The sequence below is a fragment of the Nilaparvata lugens genome, chromosome X, assembly GCF_014356525.2.
Source record: "Nilaparvata lugens isolate BPH chromosome X, ASM1435652v1, whole genome shotgun sequence".
Taxonomy (NCBI): domain Eukaryota; kingdom Metazoa; phylum Arthropoda; class Insecta; order Hemiptera; family Delphacidae; genus Nilaparvata; species Nilaparvata lugens.
In genome coordinates this window covers 84894918-84918874 of record NC_052518.1, presented here as the reverse complement: position 1 = coordinate 84918874, position 23957 = coordinate 84894918, and the positions used below count along the sequence as shown (strand labels likewise).

The 23957-nt window shown below is 35.3% G+C and overlaps 1 protein-coding gene across 3 annotated transcripts in view; it reads right to left on the bottom strand.

The window, feature by feature from the left end:
- LOC111053716 (glucose dehydrogenase [FAD, quinone]) overlaps positions 1 to 23957 on the bottom strand; it is a 160471-nt gene that overhangs the window by 108224 nt on the left and 28290 nt on the right. The window contains exon 1 of one of the 3 annotated variants that reach the window (XM_022340635.2): positions 2342 to 2570. The exons of 1 other annotated variant lie outside the window; for it this stretch is intronic. The gene's annotated coding sequence lies outside the window, so the exon portion shown is untranslated. Of the gene's footprint in view, positions 1 to 2341; positions 2571 to 23957 lie in introns of those variants that run through there. One more of the 3 variants, XM_022340636.2, reaches the window with a different exon arrangement.

Sequence of the window (23957 nt, the reverse complement as noted above, 5' to 3'; positions counted from 1 at the left end):
AAGAGCACTGGCTAGTGGAAACAATTCTCCGTTATAATGGAAAAGAAGAATCTTATCATCCTTGTATCCTCTTTGATTCTACTGTATGTAGACTTACTCGTCAATGTTGTTCCATATTCAGATTCACCATCCAAATTCCCACTTGAAATCGAGGAGATCTATTCCAAAAATTCTGTATCATAATGTATCTTTGAATAAAAATAATTCATAAACTGAGATTAACGTTATCGAAAAATAGGTTCTAAGTAAAAAAAAGGAATAAGTTATGAAGAAGGTCAAGTTAATTAATTTTGAGACTATACTTGCTATTTTAAAAGCTTTGTGTATGCTTATAGTGATAGCAAGTCGATCTTATTTTTGCCATCTTCCATTCCTATCAAATTTTGTTTTGTTATGTATTTCCTACAACTTTGCTTATTATCTTTTTAACTGAACTCATGTACAATGTTATTGAAGATTATCTAGTGGACAATATTTCGATACGCAACATATTCCTATTATTAGGCCTACATTATAACGATTGATGTATGATACTGTATTCCGTGATACATGAATACCTACATCAAATGATATCAGAAACCTCTACTTTCAAGTGGAATTACTCTATCGGTTTATTAGTTTTCTTCATGGTTGGTTTCCATTGTAAATTGAATCGTTTTTTTCTAGTGTACATATTGATTGCTCAAAAACGTGATACATAAATGACCATATGAAGATCGAAATCAAATATGTTAAAACATAGAAGAACTTATTTTGTGAGATAATGTTATCAAGTCCTAGGTAGTGAAAATTTCATCAAGATTATCCGATATTGATTTAATTAATTGATAAATATTGTTGATCATATTTCATAGAACAAGATAATAATAATTAAGACAGACCTGGAGATACAATGAAGAGGTCAAAAAAATGTATTGAGGAACTCATATTCTTTATTGGATTACCTAATCTCTACCTGTTTGATTATAATGACAGTTGAAGATTAAGTAAAATAAGAAAAATGTTCTCTTATGATATTATCATCATTATAATTGGAGTTATATTCAAAATAATATGATATCTATAAATATTCTTCTTTAATTCGACGAGTTACTTACATTCATTGTTCATGCAGTATTATCATAACATAAAATTTTCTCATAGTACAATTATTGGGAATTCCCTATTACAACTAATAATGGACAATGAACCCACAATCCACAATAACGATCAACTATTAATAGACCATCAATAGACAAAATAAATTCAATGATAAAATAAATACTTATGAACAATTGCTCTCTGATTGTATTCTTTCAGGTTGACTCTCAAGGATGGACAATGATTATCGCCAATGAATGCAAAAATTAAACTTGGGATGGATTATATTTTCAATTATGTATGAGGAGATAAAACAATGTCCTATGAATTTCAGGTCAATGATAATTCAATTGACACGTTTCTTTTATTTAAATTACTGATCTTGAATCCTGCAATATCGAACAATAGTTTACACAGCTTTTAAAGAATTGAAAATTTCTTCTCTTTCCCTCTTCAAATTTTGGGATCAACTGAGAAAAAATAAAATAGAATTACTTATAAGATAAAATACCTTAGAATGAAAGCTATCATTCTAGCCAAATTCCAGTTACCATTGTAACAAAATTTGAAATCTATGTATCCATCCCCAAATTCTGTCAATGAAAGTAACAACAAAATCAACGGTAACAATTTTTGTCCAACAATAAGATCAACCAGAGCTCCAGCAAAGTGTTAATATTGGTTTAAATTCCTGTTGTATACTTTGGGGATATCTAATGGAATTTATTCAATGTATGAAAGCAGTCATAAATCGAATTTCTCCAATCATTGATCAATGCTTATTATAATTCAAATCAAATCAATAATCAACATTTTTATTCACAATTCGAACAATTGAGGGTCCTGCCAAACTCGAAGGTTATTTGGCGGGTGCCCAGTTACAGAAAAACAAGTTACAAAAGTTAAATAAACTTGGAAAAAATAAATATGACACTTCATTTTCATTTATTTATGAATAGTTCTGCCATATCTCCTTCGATTTCGTGGTATCATAAATGAATCATGAGGCAGAATGAAATCACCTTCTACAGTTTCATGAATAAGAAGATGTCAAATTATTTATAATTAATTATTTTAAAATGAACCCGGCTGTAATTGGATGAATGTATTTAGATAATAAATAGCTCAGCTATTTGGATGAATAGTCTAGTTCGTGTATTGTTGCTATCTCTTTTTAGACGCCAAGATAAATGAAACGTGAGGCGGAAGTTGGAATTAGAAGTGGGCCGTAATTAGAAACAGTAGTGTTGTTTTGACTCACTATTGTTAGGGAGCCCGGCCGGCGTGTTGTATGTACTCTCCACGAAGAGGAAATCCAAGCACTTCCACACACCACGGTACTTGCTGAACGACTGGACAGTATAACCAGCTCGCAGAAATTGCAAGAGATCACTAGCAACCGAACGGAGTCTGACAGATACTCGCGGTAGACACCACGGTCTCGGTGAAAGAACTAACTACTTGACCTAGCAGAGGTATCCCCCTCTCCTGGCTCCACGGACCCCTCTAGCATTTCACCTCAGTCCCACCTTACTAACCTCTGCTAATTGACTCCGCGAGAATTGCTCCAGAATTCAGGATTTTCCTGAAAATTATACGGTTCGTAATATCTGGTCAATGAGTGATCGCTGGTTATTTAACTGGAGAATGTATGGATCTCAAGGTCAAACAAAGTTACTGGCAAACATGAAGGCTGGATGAATGAAGACAGATCAGATTGAAAGGAGTTGGAAGGTGGGCCTATTTGAGAAACTGACAGTACAGTACTTTGCTTTTACGTCTCGATATTCTGTTGGAAATAAAGTAAGGTATACAGATAGAAAAGATAGAGTACCCAACTTTGTAAACGAAGTTGCAGAATAAATTTAATAGCTGGTCAAAGAGGAATTGAATTCAATGAAAATCATCCATGTAATTGGCTCCGCTCATGTTATTATAGATATTGTGCAAGCATCATCAATCACATCGATAATTTTTTATGTGTTGTCAAATTGGTATACCCTTCTGGAATGGAACCTCACAACTTTTAGTGTTGTTATAAGCTCCCTTCCTCACTCTCTCTCTCACACACATACTCTCTCTCCCTTTCTTTCTCTCTCTCCCTAAACCCACCGAAAATCCGAGTTCCTTTATATCCATAATCCTTTACATTCTACATCCTTACACCTCACCAAGCCTTAATATCCGCCCACTTGTATCTTTCGTATTTTTCCCTTCACCGTATATTCTGCTGATTCAATTCATTCATATCACCATCATTCCCATTTTCAGCATGAATTTTCACAAATATGTTTTTTATGTAATATTATTTGTATTATAATTGATTTTTCATCATATAAATGTTATTATTTTGTTTATTATTACCAGTGTTTGCCAGACACTGGCAATGTAAGATGTTTTAAATAAATATCAAATGTCAAATATCTCTCTTCAGTGATCCTTGATTGATTCAAAAACCAACATGCATTCTTTGTATGATACCATTTCTCAAGTAATAGGCTAGATAATTGACCGAAGCAAAGCTGAGGTCTTAGTTTCGACTCGATCAGCTTTTGTCTGTTTGCTTGTTTGTTTGTACCGTAGTTACAGTTGCAGTTATTGTCCGATTTGGATGAAATTAGGTATGCAAGTTCTTTGAAACAAGCCGCAGAAACGTATGTATAACGATTTTTGATAAGACCTCCGTTTTTTGTAATTTGAAAAACCGCCGACCAACCTCCATCCAGAAAGTTACTTTTTCGTATGTAGCGAAAATACAGCAATTCATGTTCCTACTTTTTGCCTTCAATATCACCAGCTCATGGTGGCGGTGGGAGCTTTGACACTCACACTGTGGGACCCAGGTTCAAATCTTTTTCCTACCAGATATTTTTTGCAGATAATACTAATTGTTTTATCTTATTCTAATAATATATCATTATAAAATAAATTATTATGATCAGATAGAATCATTCAATTGAATCATCTTATTATTATTAAATTGATTTATCAAATTAATTGGATAAATTATAAAAAAAAACTTTATTGTATTTGAAACCAATACTGCAGTTGTAGAGAAAATGTTTTATGTAATTCGAGCGATAAAGTCGAGTTTTACGCTCTTAATACTTGAATAACTATTATTGTCTATGTTACAGATAACTCAAATATTTCAGTTGTGGACAATTTTTATCATCATAAAAATTAATCAACAACTATTTAAGTTGTAGACAATATTTAACATCATAAACATTTCTTTAATCTCCAACTTCTTTTATTCATAATTATCAGTTATTATTTTAATTATTTTTCAACTGAATTTTCAGTTTATCAGGAACAATAATTATTATTAGCCTATTCAAATTGTTAAAGACTCATTTATTTAAGAGAGAAAGCATGAGAATGCCCTATAAACACATTAGTGCATCAGTTTATGAATGCCGAATGAATGAATGAATGTTAATGCTAATTCTGAGTGTGAATGTAAATATGAATGTAAAATTCTGAGGTGTAGTAGTCTCGCTCGAATTCGCGCTGTATCTATGAGATCATGAGACAGCTCATGAAAGAGCCACAAAGTAGAAGGATTATCTTCTCTGTGAGAGAGCGTGAGGTAGCGCATGCGCCTTTAAAAATGTGAATTTTTTGTGTCGCTCTACAGTGTCAAGTCTTTTGTTTTCATTTTAATATGAGATTGAAAACCGAGTTGTGAGTGTGAGCATTAAAACATTCTGCATAGGCCATAACAAGCCATAACATTGAATCCGCTTTTCATGAAATCATGACATCATTAGCAACCTTCTGTCATTGTCATCAACAAACCTATCTTATTTAGAATCATTTTCCGTCTCACTATCGTCTGTGAGACAATTCATCGTCTAAATTGCCTACTGCATATTCCATTTTCCGTCAGTTGACCGATTTCTTATAATTAATTATTAGAAAAGTTGTAATATATGTTAATATTGTAAATATGGAGACGATATAAAGGTACCTCCTTGATAAGTCCGGTGTCCCTGCAAACAGTGTTTCTAGCACTTTCAATGGAGAAAATAATAGATGACATGGCTAAATCTTCTCAATATACTGTACTTACTCTACTGGGCCTTCTTATTAGTTTTAAAGTTGTATTCATGAGCGAGGTCCACTGTTCGCAGAACTACTAGTTATTACGATATGACGATTCAATAAAAAAACATATTTTAGGTATATACATATGCTACTACTATGGATTAACCCTCTCATTTGTTTTTTATGTTGTGTGGATGCGAAAATGGATGTGAAAAGGGTACTTTGATTTTTATTTTTGGATTGTAGTCTATTATATGAAGCAACTTAAATAATATGAGTATATTTATATTACTCAAGTAATAATTTCTGTAATTTATGATGTGGTTACTCAACATTATTTTTTCCTAAACATTTTATGAGAACGGATCAACGAATTAGAATGCAAATTTCTGAAAAACTTCTACTCGAGACATATTTACAGAAACTTGAAGTTCCACTCTTAGCTAACGTATATTGATAAAATTTGACGTGACAATGTGCCTATTACTATATCTAAAGGTCTGTTGGAGCATAAGATCTGACAATGGATGAATCTTAAACTCGAGAAGTTTGAGTCAGTGTCATTACGCTTAATATAATGCAGGATGATATTAACTAATAGTTGGTAAATTAATATATAATATCACATTGATTCAGTAAAGAGTCCTTGGTATTCGTATCCACATCCATATTATCTCTATGTTAAAAATTTATAAAAGGTGATTTCACCTTGCATCACTTATAACAACATTACATGATTCAGAGTAACGAAGAAGGAGGAGCAGAAGCAGAAAATTGGACTTCCACCTTCTAGGAAAATTATTAACATATATTATTATATTCCATTCTCCTCTAGCTTTAGAACCTAAAAAAACGCTCACGACTCTATCCTTTTTTATTATTTATCCGACATGCTTTTCCCTCCCAATCGATTCATTCGACGCACGGAGTTCAAGTCAAGATAAAATTCCAAATTTAGTCTGATGAACGAAAAAAACTGAAAATGCGAAACAATATCTCATAAATCTTCAAAGCTGAAGATTAGAGTGATTGAATGTGATTTGGCTTTGCAAGATTGATCATAGTGGTCGATCAAGGATATTTTCAAGCAACATCGTTACTTCAGCCTTGAAGTAACGAACAAGGAAAAATCAATCACAAATCAAATAATCTCTGCAGAGAGGAAATGCAATTATTATTGGCGATACAGCGATAGCCAACACTTAGCATCAGTAAGACCTCATTCGCAGAATATCGATCCAGACCTGGTTGGGAATTCCATTTGTACAGAGCTGCTTTACGATTAGCATTACTCAATGCAAGTCACGCGGATTCGTAGAATCAAGCTACTTTTTAATTTGAACTGCTCAGGAAGGATTGGGAAGTCCAAAAAAGTTACAAAACTGATTGAGAAAACCTTATTGTGGAAACCAACTTCATTGGTAATTCAGGGCAGTAGAGTTGGAATATATTTAGCAAAGTTTAGGAAAGTTTACTCAACTGAAAGTTATTCTTTGTAAATGGAATAACTTTCTCAAAAATCTGGTGTGGTACACTCACACAACTTTCCTTGCTCATTGAACTGGGAGCCTCATTCTTAAACGATAATAATTTAGAGAAATATCATAATGACGATTGGCGGCAACATAATTATTTGAAACTACGATCGGACTACTGTATATGTGTGTATATAATTTATTGTTTTCAGAGTACTTTTTCCTTTGTGTAAATCGTGAAATCCGATGATTTTTTAAAAGTCGTCAGAACAGCTGTTCTACAGATGAAATATCTCGACTATGTGTTATTTTTATAGACTGCTCTACCTACCTACCTCATGCACGAGAAGGAGGTTACAAAGTACATTTCTCAAGGATGGGGTGAACCCCCAGTTGATGCCAGTTGATGGGGCTGATAAATAACTATATGGAGTATGAATTTGAAATAAATCAGTCGAGTAATTTTTGAGAAAATCGTGAAAAACATGGTTTTTCAGTAATTATCCGCCATTTTTCTCGAGAATATTACGCAGCTCCTGCAATTTTCCTAGAAATAAGACTCATGTCAGTTGATAGGGCTTATAAATAGCTATCCATGGTATAAATTTGAAGAAAATCGTTAGAGCCGTTTTCGAGAAAATCGTGAAAAACATGTTTTTTTAGCAATTATCCGCCATTTTTCTCGAGAATATTACGCAGCTCCTGCAATTTTCCCAGAAATGAGACTCATGTCAGTTGATAGGGCTTATGAATAGCTATCCATGGTATAAATTTAAAGAAAATCGTTAGAGCCGTTTTTGAGAAAATCGTGAAAAACATGGTTTTTTAGTAATTATCCGCCATTTTTTCCGCCATCTTGAATTGAATTTTATTGAATTTCTTATTGTCGGGTCCTCATGGTATAAGGACCTTAAGTTTAAAATTTCAAGTCAATCGGTTAATTAGGAATGGAGTTATCGTGTTCACAGACATACACACATACACACATACACACACACACACATACACACACACACACACACAGACCAACACCCAAAAATCATGTTTTTGGACTCAGGGGACCTTGAAACGTATAGAAAACTTGAAATTGGGGTACCTTAATTTTTTTTGGAAAGCAATACTTTCCTTACCTATGGTAGTAGGGCAAGGAAAGTAAAAATTGATATTTTCAAGAAATTTTAATATCATTCAATCAACAATACCATGAAGAATTTATCCTCAAAACTTCATGAATCTGTCCCAAAAATTTAAACTTTAGACGCTCTAAAAAAGTAATGTTCTAAAAAAGTAATGTTCAGAAAAAAATAAAGTGTGGAGACTTTTTTATTTTGATAGCTTGATAATATACAAATCAAAAAACTTTGAAAAATATCACCAGTAAAAAGTATTTTTTAGCCTGTTGCACAGTCAGGATAACTGAGACTACTATAAGGCGTTACACCCTTCAGCCTGGTCGTGGGCTCGAATCCCGCCGGTACGTTTGTTCATCTCATCAAATCACTCACTGTCTCTCTTTCTTTCTCTCTCTCTCGCGGCATTACCCTCGCACAAGAAAAAATCTCAAGTGGTCATCATCCACAATAGAAAATATCTAAAAACATCGTTCTCACCTTTTCAAAACCCTCAAAGTGTAGCCCGTAGGAGACAAGGACCAAAGATACTTTTCAAATGACTGACACCTTTCAAATTCAGTAGGGACTTGTCATGCTAGGGGAGGTGGACGATGTAGTCCAACGTTTGAGAGGTTGGAGAAAACTTCTCTTCATCTCTAGAGGAAGAGGAATATAAGGAATATTATATTGGTATTTTTTTGTGGGAAAGATCCATTTCCTCGGAGAGGTAGAACACACCTTGATTGGGTTTTATATAGATTATAATTAGTCAATTATTGGTGTTCATTGAAAGAAATGAGGTACATGTTCATATATACAGGTGGTTACAAAAAAAATCAATTTATGATTTCGCATCACAGACCAGGGAATCAAGGCAGATTCCTACATATCAGTATTAGAATCAGTGACCGTTAAAGTAAAAATATAATAATTCGTAATTCCCATGAGTTCTATATGGGACTATTCCTCTGCCGAGTGAGTATGAGTAGTCACATTGGAACTTATAGAAATGATATTCCAACTGTGGCGGAAACGTTCATTGATACTGACTGATAAGCCTTCAATTGTGCAGAATCTATTAATAAATAATTACAAATAATCGTATCATGATGAATTGAATGGATCCATCCCAACAATTACTCTCAGCTTTCTATTGCTACAACCTACATTTCAATCACAATTTTTCATTTGCATGTGATCTTTTCCATCATTATTAATCATGTTCGTCACGGTTAATTCGCATGTTCGTCACTACCAATTCAATTCGGAAAGCATAAGTTTTTTATAGTCCAACTAACAATATTTTTTTAATTCGAGGCAATTAAATTTGGATCCGATCTCAAGAAATATCAACAGCGTTCTCCGTTATTCTTGTAAATGTTCGTTTTCCCCCAAATTTATAGAAGGGCATCGTTGTGTTATCGTCCCAATTATAACTAGCAGACATGAACAGCTAATTTGCGGGCTGTGATTTGTGTGCTGTGTAGACAGAACTAAATTTTAATTTGTCTAATTGCCAAAATTTCCTGGTTTATTTTGTGAGAGATACGAATTTTCAATTGTTATCTACCCAATCTATTACAGTAGAACAGGGTATGCATTTTAGTATCTGTTTTTTAGAATAAAAATATCATACTCCGGGCTCTTGTTTCTCACGTTGGAGAGGTATCACCTTCAAGCCAACTCAGCTTATTGGCAGTAATGTGTTTCAAAATCACTTGAACGTAGTTTGGAACCAACCAAAATCTTCACTAATGATCCATCTCTCATCCCCCATTTCTCAAGCGTATGCCTCCCATATGTTTTCCTCATAGTATTTTCAGAAGAAAACGTTTATTGAATGAACATAATTTTATTTAAACATCAATAAGCAACAATGAAAAACGTATTCAACTATCCCTTGGACATATTCAAATCATTGGCTATACTTTTGTCCATACTTCATTGTATTGATTTGAATATAAAAATTATTAATCAAAGCTTTTATAAGTGATTTTTTGTGAAGTTTTTCAAATTATTCTTATGTATATAAATGTAATTCGATGATGACTTCTGCTGACTTGCTTTATATTGGAATCGATGTTGGCTACTCTCTGAAGGTACAGTGTATACTTGCTTTATATTGCAATCGACTATTAGGGTTTAATTTCAACGTATGATTTATGTCAATCTACAGTAATTATTATCTATTAACTTGCATCCATGTACTTGAATGTGGTATTCTCAACGTAAAACTTGCTAATTCTACGATAAATAACAATTATCCTACCATAACCATTATATTATTTTTTATTAAAATGTATCATATTCGAATATGGCTAGTTACACTCATCGAATTTTGGACGTACGATTTTTGCCGTCCTTATAAATTCTATTATATTGAACAGATGATGTCAAACAGATGATGTCGAACAGATGATGTCAAACAGATGATGTCGAACAGATGATGTCGAACAGATGATGTCGAACAGATGATGTTTGTCAAGCCCCGTTCAATCTGATACAATTCATAAGGACGGCAAAAGACGAACGTCCAAAAATCGATGTGTTTGTAACTAACTTATCCTGACCAATCTATATCTGTGGAGTATCTCAAGATAAATTGCTAGTTCGGGGTCATCTATCGTGTTCATTAATCGTTGTATTGCGGCAGAATGACACGTTGCCCGTTATATTCACATATTCACATTCTAATATCCTTTCGTATTTCACGGTAAATTGTTTTGAGCCGGTAGTGAAGACACTGATTCCACAAAAATGACTGTCTGTGAATGCATGTGTGCGTTGGTGGGCGAGTAAATGCTTATTGCAAATATGAGAATGAACGTTTTCAGAGAAACAAAGACGGAGACTGAGGTAGATTGAGATGGAGGAAAGTAAAGTGAGGATCATGAACGTCATTTCCATTAATTTTGCGATCGTGAGTACGCAACTCTTGATGAAGCAATGCCTAAAAGACGTCGGATATGGTGTCCCTCGTGTGGAGTTTCCCAACAATTGGAGATGTCCGACTGTCCAGTAAGATCATGGAATAATGAAGGTGAGTTCGAAATGAAAGAATGAGTGATGGAAGAGTGGCATGGTTTTTTGCCTGTTGAGACATTCAACTATTAAAAGCTATCTATGAATTCCACATTTACACAAATCTTTCCTAAGCTACTCGATCGTACAGGTATAGTTCACATCGATAATATACTTTTACATATATATAAAAGAATAAGTAATCATAATATTTAGACCTGCATTAATTTGAGCGTACAATAGGGGCGACATCGCCTTACTAAAGAGTGATAGTACTTTTTTAATAATTCAACAATCAACTTGGAGGTTAAATGAAATTGAAGAAAATAAGCGAATGAAAAATAATCTCCCTCTTGATGATATACCACTGCAAAATACGATGTGTAACACGCAAACTACAGTGTAATTGAAACTATCAATATTTATGCAATACACCTCCTAATTATTATTACACAATATTCACCTTTTCTAGCTGTTCCTGTTGGTTATATTCGACACAAATATACGCAATACAATGATTTCTCTGACTCATTCATTATGAGTCATTCATTAGAATTGGAGACAAAAAGGGTTATCAATCTCCTGAAAATGATCATTAGAAAACAGTAATTGTTTGTCTTCAAGTTTCAAAAATCATGAGGGCGTATTGATAGCGATGAGATTTGGAAACATTTTGCAAGCAGATCGGGAAAAGTAATTTGTTTTCATTCTGAATAACAATCATCGATTATACTGTTTCATCAGAATTGCTATGAAATGTCAAGCCGTTCGCTTTGAAATGATAAGCTTTGTCTAATTACAGCTGACCTGATTCTGTTGATCGTAGCCTAATCTTAGACATCATGCTGATCCTAGATACATTGACTACATTATTTCTCAAGCAATTTTAGAAGGATTTTCTCCTGAAGTAAAGCTAAGATTACACTTCGCTGCTATTGTAAAATTGAAAAGCTCACATTCACATTTATATGAAAGGCCATAATGACACATGGAGAAGTATGAATTCGTATGGATTTCAATTCTTTATGGTTGCGATAGATACGATCAGAGCATCAGTCTTAAATCGGCCATGATTATTTAGAATTTTCATGTCAGGTAGGTAACAATAATCAGATACCTTGTACCACATGATCTCCCTCTTTATTCTCTCCCCTCTTCTGTCCTTTTACTAAGGAAATACAATTTTAGGACTGATTATTATAAAGTTATTTATGGAGATTCTATTCATAAAAAATGTCTGATATGGTGGATTTGATATCAGAAGGAAAGAACTCACTAATTGAATTAGACAAATCAATGGAGGATCGAAAGACTACACGGAGCTCTCCAGTATAGCTGGTTCAGTCAGACACAAATAATAATAATATAGAAAAAGTATTTTTCTTCTTCTTCTACTTCATTAGTAACCAGTCCATCGTTTTGAATATGGATGTCACCAATATTTTTTTTCAACCATTATTATTTTTCATTATTTTTTAATCCTTGACAAAAATAGATACATAAGGCCGGTCCTGGCACACAAGTGTGCCAGAACTGGCCTTTACCTCAAGGTCATCCAGGTCAACCACCCCTAACCTCAAGGTCATCCAGGTCAACCAACCTAACCTCAAGGTCATCCAGGTCAACCACCCCTAACCTCAAGGTCATCCAGGTCAACCACACCTAACCTCAAGGTCATCTAGGTCAACCAAACCTAACCTCAAGGTTATCCACGTCATCCAAACCTAACCTCAAGGTCATCTTGGTCAAAAAAAAAAATTAAAAAAAATTGAAAAAAAAATTAAAAAAAAATAAAAAAAAAATAAAAAAAAATAAAAAAAATAAAAAAAAATAAAAATAAAAAAATTAAAAAAAAATAAAAAAATTAAAAAAAATTAAAAAAAAATTTAAAAAAAAATAAAATTAAAAAAAATTAAAAGAAAAAAATTTAAAAGAAAAATTTAAAAAAATTAAAAGAAAAAAATTTAAAAAAAACACATAAAATCGGGAATAAATGGGAAAAAAGGGAAAAAAGGGGAAAAAAGGGGAAAAAAGGGGAAAAAATTCCCTACTGATCTTGAACTGGGGTATAAAAGGAGTTGTTCTGCATGGAGTGAGACATTGTATCTTCTGCAGTCGTGCTGCTAGTACGTGTGTGTGTGATTTTCGTGTATTGGTTTTGGATTACTTTCATCTTTATCAACATCAAGAGTAAGTATCAGTGCATTTCATAGTTATATATATATATATTTTTATTATATTCCTGATTTGACAATGAAATTTAAAAGAGTTGAATTTTGAAGTAGTTTGAGACTGTCAATTAAATTCTAAAATGACTTAAATTCAAAAATGACTAGTTTAATTATGAATTAGGTTCCAATACATAGAGTAAATAACATAGTCAAAAATGACTAGTGTAATTATGAATTAGCCTCCAATACATACAAGTTGAGAGTTTAATTGTGAATTATGTTCTTTGAGTTGGTGGTTGTAATTCAACCTAACCTAAAAATGTATAACAAGTCTTTGCCTTAGAATTAGGCTGTACCCACAATATGTTTGACATTGATAATGTGTATGTCATTTCAGACATGAGCGGCAATGGTTCTAATGATCAGGAGCACCCATCCCACCTCAGGAAGTAGATCCTAGACCCCCATTCACACTCCCCCATACAGCTCCGGACAATCATCCCTAGAACATAAACACCTACGAACCTCCATCCTCGACCCACGATCCTAGATATTGATACCGATTCACCGCCTTCATCTCCCACATCTGATGAAGGTATATATAGAGTTGAATACTGCATACCATACTAATACAATATTGTTTTGCATTGTTCCAGATGAGCAAAGCTGCAGTGGATGGAGTTTGCTTATCATCGATGGATTGCTCATCAGAAGTAGACCTCAATCCACAACACCAGTCATCCAACCACCACCAGTCATCCAACCACCACCAGTCGCCCCACCATCGCCACCAGTCATCCCACTATCACCGCCAGTCGCCCCACTATCGCCACCAGTCACCCCACTATCGCCGCCAGTCGCCCCACTATCGCCCCCAGTCGCCCCACTATCGCCACCAGTCGCCCCACTATCGCCGCCATTCGCCCCACTATCGCCACCAGTCGCCCCACTATTGCCACCAGTCGCCCCACTATCGCCGCCAGTCGCCCCACTATTGTCATATAGGTAAGAAATCACCTTGCTATGCTTTCGGCGATGCAATTTCAGCGACCCCCACTCCACATCACTCTCGAGGAGGGCAAAGGAGGAAGAGGAGGAGAAGGGGGGAGAGGTCAATGTCAACACTCAATATCATAATAATTTTCTTCATTTTTAAATTATTATACATACATCAAAGCATATCTATGGACCAATCAAATACAGAAAGTAACTATTTCCTTATGTCTACTGGGATTATGCTTTAGAACATCTGGCTTAATTCTAATTTTATAATTCAAATCAATGTTAGAGCTCTCAAATTCCTCCTCTAACCAATAGTTAGACACATACAATTCTTCTAGGCTCTCAAACTGTAAAATATACTGTATCTTGTTTCTATTATACACTTCTTTTATTGCAATAATGACCAACTCTGTACCTTCTGGTAACTCTTCTAATCTTTTGCACTGTCCTACTTTTACTTTCCCTTTAATTTCCAGCATTGTGATGTTATTATACTGCTCCACTTCTTTTTGTGTGAAGGGAGTGTCTTCCAAGTTTTTCCAAACATCTGACAGAAACTTAAGTGATTCTATTCTAGGAAATGTATGACCATTATAGCTTGTCATGCCATTGGTGGTAATTTCACAAATAATTTCTCCCCTTGGTAGACAAATAATTTCTTTTTGGTCATTGTATGGGATTACAAAATAACCCACTTTTTTAAGGTCTTCTATTGCGTTGTATGCATTAAGAAAAACATTTTTATGGGAGCCCTCTACAAAGTAAACATGTTTCGAACTTTCCTTCTCTCCTAAAACTCCTACATATGGGAATTTACCAGTATTATTTACAGAAAATGCAGTCACATTATAAACCCCACTAGGCTCAAAATTCCACCAATGTGAATAAGAATATGGTTCAAGTTGCTCTCTTAAATTCCCAATCTCCTTCTCGAATTCTATAAGTTGTTTGTGCTGCTCCTTTATGCTCTCTGTAGCCTCTAAAAACTCTACCTTTCTACGTTTGAGATTAATCTCATCCAACTCTAGCTTACGCTTTCTGCTAGATAGTATTGTGATTGGAGACAAGGGCTGTATCTCTTTAACAGGGTATGGGAGAAGCTTACAGGTTATGTTTGCCCATTTTCTTAAGACTTGTGGTATCAAGTTACCTGTTGCTACAAGGCCCAACTCATCTAGGTCAACAACTTTGGATATGGTAGAGAAAACTGTGGTTGACTTGGAGAAATAAGTCTCACCACTCTTAATATAACACTTTTGTATAAAACTAATATTGTCCTTGTTGTCTGTATCCTCAAAAATTTCCACATAATTAATGGGTAGTAGATTAAAGCTAAATGCAGAGATTACATAGGATATTATTCTATTTCGTTGTTGTGGATTGGTAGGCAGATTTAATTGTACTCCAGTCAATTTCTTGGTATTGCTATTCCCCAGTAGACATATTGTAAGAGATTGTTAAAAACCAAACAACAGCTATTCTTTAAATTGTTTGTCAGTTTAGTCCACATTTTAGCTAAGGATACAGAAAATATGGGAGCATTTTGGAAATAATTCTTACTGTCATTTAAGAGTGACAAGCAATCTTGAATAGGGTCAAATTGATTAGAGCTATAGTTATTTCTAATGCTATAGTTATAAATTGTTGCTTCCAAACGAGTAATACCATGCATTTTAGCCAAGTCAGAGGTAAAGGTTTCACATAATCTTGTATCTGGACAGGCAATAAAGTCTACAATATGGTTACCTAGCTGCTTATTTACACCAGGGCTTGTCATTTGACAAACAAACTTATTATAAATTTTTACTCTCACATTATTATTAACCCAAGTCAAGCAATCAATTCCAACAGTTCCATCATTATTCACAATTACATTATAGTCTTCTTTATATTCTCCTTGGAAACAAAAACAATGATTTGTAGTTAGAAAATCACACATTCCACTCTTGTTAAATATTCCAGCAAAGTCCTGTGTTATGTCCAAGTCCAGAAGATAGAAATGTTCCTTCCTAAGCTGCTCCAATATTGTTGTTAACTCCTCCATTAATGTAGCAATGGGGACATCAGCAAGCTCTACTTTGTATGGTATCCCCACTGGATTGTAGTACTTCTGCTGCACTTCTCTATAGTTGTCCTCCCCAAGCAGTTGTAGAATCTTCTTTGACATATCGCTTCCACTGTCCAATAAGTATAGCAACTTTGCTTTAACTCCATGCTTAGCTGACACCATTCTGGAGAATTTTCCTCTCAAGTACAAGTTGAATGATCCACACATCTCCTTCTTTAGAATAAAACGTCTTTTATCCAGTTCTTGGCAGTCCTCCAAACCACAAACCTTTACCAGCATAATATTGTCACAAAAAGGTTATGTTATAGGCACAAGATTTGATTCATCCTGCACCAACAGTTCTTCTCCAGCAGTGTAATCAATTTTCCCAATGTCTGTAATAAGGTTGTCATTGCACAGATTTTCTGTCAGCAGCCACAAACCAAACCGCTCATTGGTAGGCTTTATTTTATTACCACAGAGCTGAGAAACACTAAACACTTTGGAAGGAGCCATGTTCACTCCTTCGCTGCTACTATCAAACTGAGCGAATGTCAATTATTCTGGAGTATTTATTGGGATACAGCTAAGGAGAAGGATACTGCGCATGTGCAAAGATAACTAGAAAATTGTTGTATAATGTTGTGTAATGTGAGCAGAGAAGGTTGTAATCCAATGTGAAACACTAAACACTTTGGAAGAAGCCATGTTCACTGCTTCGCTGCTACTATCAAACTGAGCGAATGTCAGTTATTCTAGAGTATTTATAGGGATACAGCTAAGGAGAAGGATACTGCGCATGTGCAAAGATAACTAGAAAATTGTTGCATAATGTTGTGCAATGTGAGCAGAGAAGGTTGTAATCCAATGTGACGTCATCCAGGCTAAGAGCAGTGATGGGTGGAGCCAAGGTCATGTGACAGAGGGAGGAGTAGGGGTCGCTGAAATTGCATCGCCGAAAGCATAGCAAGGTGATTTCTTACCTATATGATATACATACTGGTCAGTGTTTATCAGTATATTGAGGTCTGAGAGTTTGACCTCCGCTATTTATACATTTTGGACCCATACCAAGTGCCAAGTGCCACTGACTGAACAGTGACTGAACAGTGACTGATCAGTGACTGAACAGTGACTGATCAGTGACTGAACAGTGACTGATCAGTGACTGATCAGTGACTGATCAGTAACTGATCAGTGACTGATCAGTAACTGAACAGTGACTGATCAATGACTGATCAGTGACTGAACAGTAACTGAACAGTGACTGATCAATGAGTGGATGACCCTACCGTCCTCCAACAGACATGCTGAATACTGGTGAGCATGGTCCATGTGGCAGGAGGAGCTAGGGTCATTGAGAATGCTCATGCTCAGCCGGCAGGACAATTGCCAGCCGCAGCAGGTCGACTGTTGGTGGCGGTCGGACGACCGGCGAGGTGACCGGCGGGGCGACTGGTGGCCGGGCGACCGGTGGCGGCGGCCGACCGGCGGCGGCTGGGCGACTGGTGGTGGGGCGACCGGCGGCGGCCGGGCGACCGGCGGCGGCTGGGCGACCGGCGGTGGCTGGGCGACCGGTGGCGGGCGACCGGTGGTGCGACTGGTGGGGCGACTGGCAGCGGCCGGGCGACCGGTGGGGCGACCAGTGGTGGTGGGGCGACCGGTGGGGCGACCGACGGGGTGATCGGTGGCGGCCGGACGACCGGCAGCGGGGTGACTGGCAGTGGTGGGCCAGTCTACCCACTACATACAAAAAATATATCCTCTGGCTCTGTTGATACTGACCTTTAATACTTACCTTTACTGCCTTGGATTCGAGCCTAGAACCTCCAACTCAGGAAGCTGACTTGCTAACCACTACACCATAGAGGATTTATGTTTAAAGACTTAAATTATATAGAATATGATACTTCTTCCGACCGGCGGCGGCCGGGCAACCGGTGGGGTGACCGATGGCGGCCGGGCGACCAGCAGGGGCGACCGGCAGGGGCGACCGGCGGGCAGTTCAAGATCAGTAGGGAAATTTTTTTTCCCCTTTTTTCCCTTTTTTCCCATTTATTCATAATTTTATGTGTTTTTAATTTTTTTTTTCCGATTTTATGTGTTTTCAATTTTATTATTTTTTTTTTTTTTTTTTTAATTTTTAATTTTTTTTTAATTTTTTTTTTCAATTTTTTTTTTTAATTTTTTTTTTAATTTTTTTTTAATTTTTTTTTTTTAATTTTTTTTTAATTTTTTTTAATTTTTTTTAAATTTAAAAAAAAAATTTTTTAATTCTTTTTATTTTTTTCTATTTTTTTTTTTTAGATGACCTTGAGGTTTGGGTGGTTGACCTGGATGACCTTGAGGTTAGGGTGGTTGACCTGGATGACCTTGAGGTTAGGGTGGTTGACCTGGATGACCTTGAGGTTGGGGGTGGTTGACCTGGACGACCTTGAGGTTAGGGTGGTTATCCTGAATGACCTTGAGGTTGGGGGGTGGTTGACCTGGATGACCTTGAGGTTAGGGTGGTTGACCTGGATGACCTTGAGGTGAAGGAGGACTCTGGGATACTTGTGTCCAAGAGTCCTCCTTTTTATCTTACTGACAAACATGCAGAGTGACTGCTTCTTGGGACAAAAGCTCATGAAGTCACGGCCGTTTTCATCACTGGATTGTCGGTTTATATGCTGGATGACTGCTGCAATTCTACGACTTCTCCTTCCGGGAAAGTGGGTTTTCACAGACTGATTCGAGATTCAGTTTCAGTTTCCAGTTCTAAGTTGTATTCACAAATCGAGTTTCTCAGCTTCCACTTCACAGAATTTATGTAATAGAATCCCTTTTTAGTAGAGTGATGACTCAATCCAGGATGACCAAGTTAGTAGAGCACATTTTTCCTCATTCACGGATTAACTGTTGTGGAACAATATTGTATTCACCAATATACATTTTCGTCAGCAAATTTTAATTTGCTGATATAAATTTTCATATCAGCAAGCCCAATGAAACTCATCTCCTGCATTACAGTGCGATAACCAGGTTCAGGTTGAACTCGAACTTGGTCATGCACTATTATACTGATTTTGAAATTCGAAACTTGTAATTAAATGCGAATCAATAAAACTTTATAGTTCACTTCATATGTGTGAATAAGTTCTGAGTGGACTCTTGCCCACACTGCTTTCCACTAGAAATCCCAGGATCGGCCTGGGTGACAAAGTACCCCAGAATAAAGATTCAAGACATACAGCTGAAATCACGCATAATGGACAGTTTGTGTGAAAAACCGAAATTAGGAGTCAGCTGGATGAAATACTAAAATTTGTTTCTTTATGCATCATTATAATCACACGAATCTCTTGCCAAGTAATCAGTTAATGAGATCATACACACTAATAAATATAGTATTAAGAGATTTCTCAATACCTCTGTAACTATTAGAATCCGTTCAATTCAATTCAATTTATAATTGCATCCCAAACATCCGAATAATCAGACTGAGGATAAGTCAAAAAAGAGCAACCTAGGGGAGGTTCTCAACACATATCATAATCACATTGAAAAAATACTGTAATTATACAATAGTCACATGAAATATATATAAAACGCAGTTAGTCATGAGTACCTATGTACAAGGGCCTGGGACGAATCAAAGACAAGGAACAATAATATATCACTCCTAGAAACTCATCCACAGAATAGTATGGCCTTTCAAGCAAAAGCCTCTTTAACACTCCTCTGAATCTTCGCCTTCTGAAGTCCGCCATGTCTCTAATATCCTGAGGGAGTCTATTATTTATATTTTTGGGCCCATATATTGCGGAGATTTCTCAACATGACGGTTCTATGAGCAGCCTCTGATAGGGAGGCTGAGTGCTTTGTATTGTAACTGTGGATTTCATTATTGCGGGTGAAATTTGCTAGGTTTTTGTGAACATATGAACAGATCTCCAAGATATACAGTAACGGCAGTGTGAGTATCCTGCTGCTGAGGAATAGTTCTCGACAGGGATATCTGGGGCTTACCAAAAATAACTCTTAATGCTTTTTTCTGAGATCTAAATACTTGGATGAAGAATTTTGATCTTCCCCAAAGGGTTATGCCATACTTGAGGAAAGGAAAAAGATAAACGTTGCATACCACCATTAGGGCTTATATACATGATAGCCTCACAACAAGTAATAGGTTCAATAAATGAAATTGAAAATCGATTTTAAAGAACTCATACACTATTATAATAAATTAGCAGTGGAGCACACATCCATGCGGACTACTACTTTCTACGAGTAATCAAGATGCTAATGAATGGCGGAACTCTCTGGGGGGAAAAAGATTAATTAGTTATTGTCACATGAAATGCAATTAATTAAGCATCAAGCGGAAATATTCCATTGAACTTATGTGGGCCGGATACAATGGGTAGTCTATGTTGTGTACTTGATACTTGAATCATTTCATGACCAGCCAAATTCTAGTGATTTATTATTATATTCTAGATCAAGACCTATTTTAGAGGCCAGTCAACCTGTACTAACAAATAGTAAGCTTACATGATTTGAAAGACTAGACATTCAAGAGAAAGTTTTCAATCATGATTCATAGTACTCTTTTTGTTGACTGTGAGTGATATTTATCAATTATAAATACGATTACTATTAGTAATTTCTACTGTATTATAATATATTATGCTACAATATTATGATACTGTATAACTTAACAATCAAATACTATTTTAACGAATTCAACATAAGGACTAATTACATAATTCTAAACATTGAGTAACGCCCATTAGTTTTGAGGTTATGACAAGACAAAACTCAGAAGTGATTTAACATATTAATTGTATCCGACAATCCGAGAACAATAATTCGTTGTATCATCTCAATTTTATTTTTTGATTTATTCACATCGAATCTTAACGATCCAATCATCCGCAAATAGGCTACCAAATGTCAATATCAAAAGTACAATAAGGATTTAATAATTGTAATATTTCATACTTGCATGTAGGCTATGTTGCAATGAAACTTTGTAAAATTAACGGACTGCGATAGCCCAACTCAGATGGCGCTATCAACCTTTGATAGACTAATCCCGGGACAGTTGCGGGTTCGAATCCCACCTTGAACTCGGTCATAGTCATTATCACATCCCATTATTTGCGCACAAGTCAACACTTATGCCTGCGTAATCCGTCAATATTAAAATTAGTTTTCAGAGAGATACCAAGACGAGCTTCACAGTGAAAAACTTAGATCTCCGGGAGATTTATCAAGTTTTTCACGGTGGGAATTGATGAGCGTCGATTAAAGTGAAATTATTATAATAATTCACAATATTAAATTATTGCCTTAGCCAAATAAGCCTTCGATAGTGCAGACAGAAATAAGTTGATTAATAAATTGAAAACAATAGGAATTGTGAGTAAGGCAATTTACTGGTTTTCCAGCTACCTTACAAACAGACAGCAATATGCATCTATATGTGGGGCAGAGGGAGAGAAGTCACTAATCAATTTCGGAGTGGTTCAGGGAAGTACCCTGGGCCCAATACTTTTTTCAATTTATATGAATAATATCTCAAGATTAACTTTGAATGGTGAAATCTCTCTTTTCGCTGATGATACTTTAATACTTGTTCAGGGAAGCACTTGGCTTGAAACCAAAAACAGAGCTCTATCTGATCTACATATTGTTAAAAAATGGCTTGATCAAAATATATTATCACTAAATATATCTAAAACCAAGTTCATGCCAATTGCATTAACTCATTCAACGGATTACAATCTAGAGGATCTTAAAATTCATAATTGTAATGACTTTTTAAATAAATCGTGCAGATGTCAAAGTATTGAACAGGTTTTTATCTGGGCGTCATTTTTTATTCCAGACTTAAGTGGATAGAACATATTGATTTCGAATTGAAATCCTTACATAAATATATTTTTGCATTCAGGCAGCTTGGAGAAATTCTCAATTTTAACGGACTTAAAATAGCTTATTTCGCCTTTGTACAGTCTCGCCTCTCATATGGCATCTTAACATGGAGAGCAGCCTACCGCACCCATCTAAGAAGACTAGAAATTATTCAAAAAGCAATCCTTAAAGCTGGCTTTCGTAGATGTCGAAGATATCCCTTATATTTATTATTTCAGGAAATTAGAGTTTTACCCTTGAAAAAATTATACATAGAGTAATTATTCACTCATGTTTATAAACATTTTGGTTCAATTTTCATACCATTCCTACATTCCTACAACACGAGATATGCAACCACAGTTGGGATCATAACTATCCACCTGACGAGATCCTTCTCAACAACAAATATTGCTTCTTCTTATCCCAAGTAATATATCGTAGTTATAAGAGATTATTCCCGCAAAATAACATTTTTTCAGCTGTAAGTATTCCAATTTTCAAAAAAAAATTGAATTATTGGTTGTTTCAAATAAGTGAGGAGGAGGCTGTAGCTCTGGTCTTGGCGGGCGGCGGACTTACCTGACTGCAAAATTAACATGATTTCTACTGACTCTATACCAATACAGACTGACTCTATACGATACAGACTGGAATACAGACTGACTCTATACGTTACAGACTGGCTATATACGATACAGACGGACTTTACAAAACAGAATGACTTTCTACAATACAAAACTATGACAATCATTTGAATGGAATTACCATAAATTGAATTAATTTTGGCTCTCTTTCTCCTCCCACTTCATAGATATTCACTATACCTACTTGAAATTTCAACTCGAGTCTACGCACAAGCCACAGTACCCATGTAGGCTCATTCCGTAACCTATAATATGGAAACTTAATTTAAGTACATAATTATTCGTATTTTATATTTTATATTATTCATAATTTTTGTACTTACTGTATTTTTGGAATAAAGAAGAATATTCTTGATTGATTATTATAACTATTTGCAATAAGAAGGCTGTTTATAAGCTAGGACCACACATTCATTGTAAAATCAATTCCTGGTGTTTCGCATCCGACAAAAACCATAGAGTTAAAGTTTTTCAAATGTTTTAATAAAAGAGTACTACAAGTTTTTATCAATTTGAATAAAGTAGCCCGAATAAGTAAAGTGATTTTGGATACTAATAATACACTTTTGTTATCTGGTGATCAGTTTCACGAAGTTTCAGGGACATTAGGTTAATCCAATATATTCCATTAGTGTTTTCTATGATAGTAGCAGCTGTATGTTTATAATTATCAAACGAAATTCCTAATTAAATCCTGTGAGTCACCTCGAGGACTTCTTCTACTGCAAATATTGACCACATGGTTAACAGCTAGAGGGAAATTCCATGAGCTCGATGGAAATTCGGATAATAGCACTCATAGAATTTCCATCTAGTTGTTAACCCTGTTGTCAATATTTGCAGTAACAGAGGTCTTCAAGGTGACCTACAGCATTTAATTAGGATTTTCGTTTGATAATAATTATTCATTAATTAGCATTTGAACAAATGCAATTTTTAATTATTTCCATCAGTATGTTTATTGTTTACCAGGGTGATTTCAGGCTATCTGTATTCAAATTAGCTTTTTTATGTATAATATGTTTCTATTACTTATATTCATGTGAAATAATATATTCAAGATTAATAATATGTTCAAGAAGTTCAAGATTTTGAAAGTTTTTATACTAAATTGAGAAAGACTTAACATGCGAGTTCTACCGAGAAAGTTCTCGCTATTTGGACAGGATCCTGTTGTTGTTGTTCTTCTTCTTTTTCTCTTGAAATGTCAATGTGAATAAGTTTGATTCATAGATGGCTGCAAAAATCAAAACATAATATATTTCATAGTTTGATTGTTGTTTTTCCAACTGGGATCCGCTTTATTAGTGTTATTTAGGTGAATTTATAATGTCGCGGCCATCTGGGATTCCAGTGAAACTGGCCCGGCTTATGGAAAACGTTTGCTAAATTCCCTCTGGCAGCCAATGTTCTAGGACTATTTTTGACACCATCTTTTCAGGAAAAATGAATAG